Here is a 6,299-nt window from a genome sequence, read left to right as displayed (position 1 = left end):
GCATACTGTATTTGTACGCTGTAATTGTACCGTAGACAGGAGTGTGTGTGTGCAGTTTTCCCTGTAAGCACACTGGCCCACCTCCTCTGATCATGGCCACCCCACGACTTCGATCGTGGCTACATGCCTCTCCCTGTAAACTATATCTATGCCCAAGTGCAATAGAATCGATGCGTTCGATCTCTTCTCTTGAAACATGTAGCAATCTCACTACTCTGTCCATGTAGCACATAATATACACTATGTTTATGTATGTATATGCATGAGAGGGGATTTTCTACTCGTGTACCTACACCCTTCATGAACTGTAAAATCATAAAAAAAATGAAAAAACTGAAATTTTGGAACTCCAAACACGATCAGAAGTATTAGCTTTTTGCAAAATTTCATCCGCAAATAACATTCAAGGAGCCCTCACCAAAAAAACAAACAAAATCAGTGCTCAAAGTTTTGTGTTACAGAAGAAAAAAATGTATGTATATGTATATATGTTTGTGACCTTGCAGCTAGTTGCACCATGGTGAAAGATGTTTGGGAGGAAGACAGACAAGAAGAAAGATGAAGGAAGGGAGCAGACTTTCGCATCAGAGGAGACACAACAACGGGCACTGACGAAATCCTGCAGGGGTAAGCCTTTCTTCGGCGGAGACAATGTCAGGTATGTTGATGTCATTTTGGGTGGTATGGTCAGCATGGTGCAACCGACCGGGGAGCTCTATGGTAGGGAGTTCCATGACGCCACCAAGACCCCGCTTTTGCTGGTATGGATGATGGAGCACTTTAGTGAGCTAGACCCTGCCAAGATGGTTCTTCCAGACATCGGTAGGTTGGCCGCGTTTGCCAAGATGAAACAGGCCCAAAAGGCTCTAAATTAAGATGGAATGCTCAATTTACTTTGAGAATAAGAAATATAAGGATCTATGTTGCATTGCAAGAAATATATGTTACAATATGTAGACCGCCGCTGGTCTAATTGTTTTCTCTCTCAAATGCTTGATGTAATATGAACAATGTAGTATATTAGATTTGAGTTTCATCCTCGTTTTTACATTCTTCACTTCCTCCCCAGTACAAATAGCTCACTATCGCCGACGAGTTAGGATTCTGGATTTTAGGGTGGGAGAGTAAGGAAGAGTAACGGTCTAAAAACATGTTCCTAGATTTAGAGGGGAGATAGATTAGGGATGATGGTATAACTATTGCATTAAGCTTGTGTTTTAGTAGTGGTAAGCCTAGTGTAAACTTTATAATTTATATAATCTAATAATGTGCCTCGACAACTAGGGAGGCGTCACCTAAGGCCGATTCCAGTAGATCAGTATTTAATCTTCTAGAAGTAGGTCTGCTTCTCCCGGTACTATGGTAAGGCGTGGATCGATCATGACACAAATGGATTTCTTTGTCATGTAATGGGTTAGAAGGGTCACGGTCCTGTACCATAGTGGGTGTTTTCCCTCCTTGACTAGACGAAGGACATATTCATTCCATTCAAGCAAGTGAGGAAGGGCGGCATATGAAAACAAACACACTAAGTGGAGGAGTTTTCTTATAAATATGAAGTCTGCCAATGTATATACCTATACAAACATAAAAAGGTAATTAAATATAGAAAAATAGTTTACTTATTAATATTGTAGAGAATTACAAAGTACAATTTCCCAAATGATTACAATATACTAGACTATTCTTTAAACATCTTACTTGAATCGACAATGTTGTAGTTTGAGGTTTTAGGGGACTTACAAGAGAATTTTATTAATTATAACCAATGGTTAATCCCGCATAACACCTTCAATTAAGTCGTGTTGATAGACGCCGTCTTCAAACTTGAAATGTTCAGTAGATGTGGAATATCCAACCTCTCTGGTCCTAAATCTTGTGAAAAATCTCGAGAAGAATGTCGGTTAGAAAAAACAGATGGACAGTCTCCTCGATGAGGACACACGATTAGTTCCCAACCTCGCCAGTCATAGAAATGGTAATTGTCTCCTAGCGTTATCGGTCGGCTAAGGGTATTTCTAACCGATCCCTAAAAATAGTGCAGGATCCGACGGAGTAAACCCTTCGTACAGCTTTTTTTTTTAAAAACATGTATTAATTAACTTAAAATTTTCGTACAATCATTCATTACAAACTTTGCCACACAGGCGGAACAGAATGAAAAAGAAACCCATGAGCTCTATTATCAAAACTAAACTTTGCAATCTCGTGAGCCACCTGATTTGCCCTCATGTTGATCTTTGAAATCTGCAAATTCACTAGCATCTTTGAGACATTTACCGCCTCCTTCTTTAGATCAACAAGGGAGGACATGTACATACAATCTCTTCCAAGAACTGAGGCCACAGAGGAGCAATCAATTTCCAAAATTACGGGCTTGTCTAGTGTCATACCAAGATACATGTCAGACAGAGATGCTCTAAGTTCCGCTTCCTCGACGCTATATCAAGCTCCAATATAATCCCAGGAAGAAAGAATAACTTGTCCACAATGGTTTCTCACAACCACCTCTATGCTCGCCATTTTAATGGCCTCCACAAAACTTGCATTGACATTAATCTTGTAGAACCCTAAGGTATGGGACTGCCAAGGAATAAACTTCCTCTCAACGTTAGTGGTTGGCTGAAATTCCACCTCCGCTTGCTTGCCTGCAATTTACCATGACAAGACGAGAAAGATAACCAATAATTTTCTGCAAAGCTCACTGAGGCTGTGATGGATTCCATTCCCTTACCAAAGATCAAATCATTCCTCAGATGCCGAACTCTCCGGAACATGAATATAGTTTGCTCACGCACAGGCGAATTTAATTGGTCCAATAAAATAAGAAACCATTCCGGTCCATAATATTGAAAATTTCCTCGGTTGGTAAATTCCACACTTCATTCAGCGCCATACAAAACACACGAGCCTTGGGACAACTCACCAACGCGTGAAAAATACATCCATCTTCAGTACCACAGATTGAGCACATACCTAGAATAGCTTGATGATGTTTGACCCTGTTGACTGGAACCGCCAGACTATTAGAAGCAGCCCTCCAGGTAAAAATTCTAATTTTCTGGGGAACATTAGCATTCCAAATTATATTCCAGAGCCTCCTATCTCCATTCGCACCACTCGAATTGCCTAAATCGATCTTCAAATCCTTAAGATTCAGTTCCAGTCTATACGCACTCTTCACCGAGAACAAACCACTTTTCTCGTGGTGCCAAGCAATAATATCTCCCTCACCCATTCTAAGAGGGTGCAACTTTAGGATCTCCTCTGCATCATGGATAAGAAATAGATGTCTGATCATGTTTTCATCCCATCTCCTAGTCCCACCCAAGAATAACTCGGACACCCATTTGATTCTAGTTCTGTTCTTCTTTGCAGAGATTTGAAGACCATATTCCCTTAGGGATCCAATTATCCCTCCACATATTTATACTAGTCACATCGACCACTCTCCATATGATGCCTTTTTAGCAGTTCAAGGTCATGAATAATTCCTTGCCAAGAAAGGGATAGATCTTGAGGGAAAATGATATCAATAAGATGCCCATGAGGATAATATATAGCATTCATCACCTTTGCACACGGAGAGTCCGAAAAAATGAAAAGACGCCAAGCTTGTTTTGCCAAAAGTGTTTGATTAAAAAGCCGAAGATCGCGAAATCTCATACCCCGTTCACTTTTTGGTCTCGTCATCTTATCCCAATCCAACCAATGTGTTCTTTTCCTTTTCTCTTCATCGCCCCACCAAAAATTCCTAATAATCTAGGATAACTCATCGTAGAGTGAAGCAGGGAATTTAAAAATACCCATTGCATAAACCGGTAAAGCCTGAATAACAGACTTGATCTGGATTTCTTTCACCCTGCTTGAAGCATATTTTTCAATCTAATCTAAAAACCGCTTGAGCGCTTTGCCTTTGCTGGATTGAAACTTACCCGCCTTCATACGGCCTTCTGGTGCAGGCAAGCTTAGATATTTATCCTCAAAACCATCGATCGTGATTTTAAGGATAACCAGGATGGACACCTGGTCCTCCTTTGAGCATTTTTTGCCAAATAAGACGGAACATTTATCCGGACTTAATAGTTGGCCAATTCCCTCCTCATAAGCCGACAAAATACCTTTAACATTTAGAGCTTGCTCTAAGTTACCTTTAGAAAAATAGGAGACTATCATCAGCAAAAATTAGATGAGATATACCTGGAGCATGTCTGTTTAGCCGGAAATCTAGGATAACCCCCCTTGCCGAAGCATCATTAAGTAACAACGGCAAAGCTTTGGCCACAAAGAGGATTAAGTATGGTGATAGCGGATCCCCTTGCCTGAGACCACGTGAAGGATGAAAAGGCTCAAGCAGTTGGCCATTCAAACGCACAGCAAATTTCACCGTAGTAACACAAGGCATAATCCACTTAATCCACTTGGAGCAAACCCATAAGCTTGTAGCATACTTTCCAGGAATTTTCAGTGGACACGATCATATGCTTTAGCGAGATCCAACTTATATGTACAAAATTCACCACAACTATCTTTTAACGTATTTAAAGAGTGCATACATTCGAAATAGATGAGGACATTATCAAATATTGATCTTCCAGGGATAAATGCACTTTGGGTAGGAGAAGTCATACCATCCAGCAGAGGTCTCAGTTTGTTGGCAAGGCACTTGGAGATAATTTAATAAATCTCATTACAAAGGCTGATTGGGCGAAAGTCCTTTATCGACTCAGGATTCTGCACCTTAGGAATAAGAACAATCATTGTATCATTTATCCCATTAGGTATATTTCCAGATATAAAGAGTTGTTGGACGGCACGAACAATATCCTCCTTAAGCAAACCCCAATTTCTTTGAAAAAACCTTGCAGGAAACCCATTTGGAAGAGGGCATCGCCGATTTCTTGCTCAAAAAAGGATTTACAAAGATCCTCATTCATTTGATCAGTCACCAAAGGTTTCACAAGAGAAATAATACATGAGGGATTTACCATAGAATCAAAGGATTAAAGATCCTTGAAAAAAGAATTTTTGATACCTTTGATTTCTTACATATCATGAGAAAGAGACCCATCATTTCTTCTGATGGCAGAAATATTATTCTTTCTCGCTCTCCAAGTGGCCTTCCTATGGAAAAAATTGTGTTCCTATCTCGCCACATCATTTTATCCGGACATGATCTCTACTTCCACATGATTTCTTCCTTAATCAGGAGCTCATCCATTCCCTTTAAAATTTTCTTCCTCTCCACTATTGCTTTATAATCATTTCTGTTAAATAACACAATTAATCTTTTAAGTAAATTTTCAAGCTTTTTTGGCAAATATCCAATGTGAACCTTACTCCACCCATGAAGAGACTTCATCAACTTGTCCAAATTATTAACAACATCTCCTAGATCTACACTAAGTTTTTACCGGATCTAACTGATCCCCTATATAACGTAGTAAAGTTACTTTTTTTGTGCACTTCATCGAACATATGCCATGCGTGTCCGTGCTGGTGCGATCTTGATAACCACCAGCCGTGCCGATGGAGCCAATGCACGGTGAGCCGGCGAGGCTAGCAGTGCCGGGGCGAAGCTATGCATGCGAGCAGTCACATGGATGTAGCTGGGAAGCTGCCTTCTGCGAGGATTCACTACAAGAAATATGTCAACTTGTGACCCTCACTATTGGTCGCTGAAAGGTCATAGTTTTTCATTTGAGACCTTTTTGTGTCCAAAAATAGAAGGTCAAAAGGTGGCGGTCGTAAACTGAAATTATGACATTCTTTGTGATCTGTAAAAGGTTGCTGGTTCCACGACCAAATTTTTGGTCACTAGCAACCTCCCCAGGCCACGTAGGCATCCAGCGTGGCAAGCTGATGTGGCACAAGAATCAGCCCGGTCTGATTCGGCGTTTTACATGGGCCAAGCCCAACAATTCGGCATTTTTAATGTATTTTTTCATGTTATTTTTTGCTAGCTACATGGGCCTAGCCCAGCAATTCGGCGTTTTTTTCTTGTCCATTGCCTTTTATAGTACATTTTTTTCACCCTCAACCCTTTTATAGTCCATTTCTGTCTTGGGCCTCGGCCTTTTTACATTCCATCTACTTTTTGGGCCTTGGCATTTTCGTTTGTCACACTGGTCATCTTTCTATTTCTCACACTTTCGCAATAAACAAATGAAAAATATTTCAAATGGCAAGAGAACATATGAAACTGTAAAATGATAGCCAATATTAGCACCAAATATGCTGACTATTGTACAAATATGAAATTACAGTATTTACAATAGTGTTCATACAACCAGATATGC

The 6,299-nt window shown here is 40.2% G+C and overlaps 1 pseudogene; it reads left to right on the top strand.

Moving 5' to 3' along the window:
- LOC123139690 (probable glutathione S-transferase GSTU6) overlaps positions 1–875 on the top strand; it is a 14,087-nt pseudogene extending 13,212 nt beyond the window's left edge.
- The last annotated feature ends 5,424 nt before the right edge of the window (positions 876–6,299 follow it).

This window comes from Triticum aestivum, chromosome 6B (assembly GCF_018294505.1).
Source record: "Triticum aestivum cultivar Chinese Spring chromosome 6B, IWGSC CS RefSeq v2.1, whole genome shotgun sequence".
Lineage (NCBI taxonomy): Eukaryota > Viridiplantae > Streptophyta > Magnoliopsida > Poales > Poaceae > Triticum > Triticum aestivum.
Note: the sequence above shows the minus strand (reverse complement) of the source record. Positions and strands in the feature narration are given on the sequence as shown.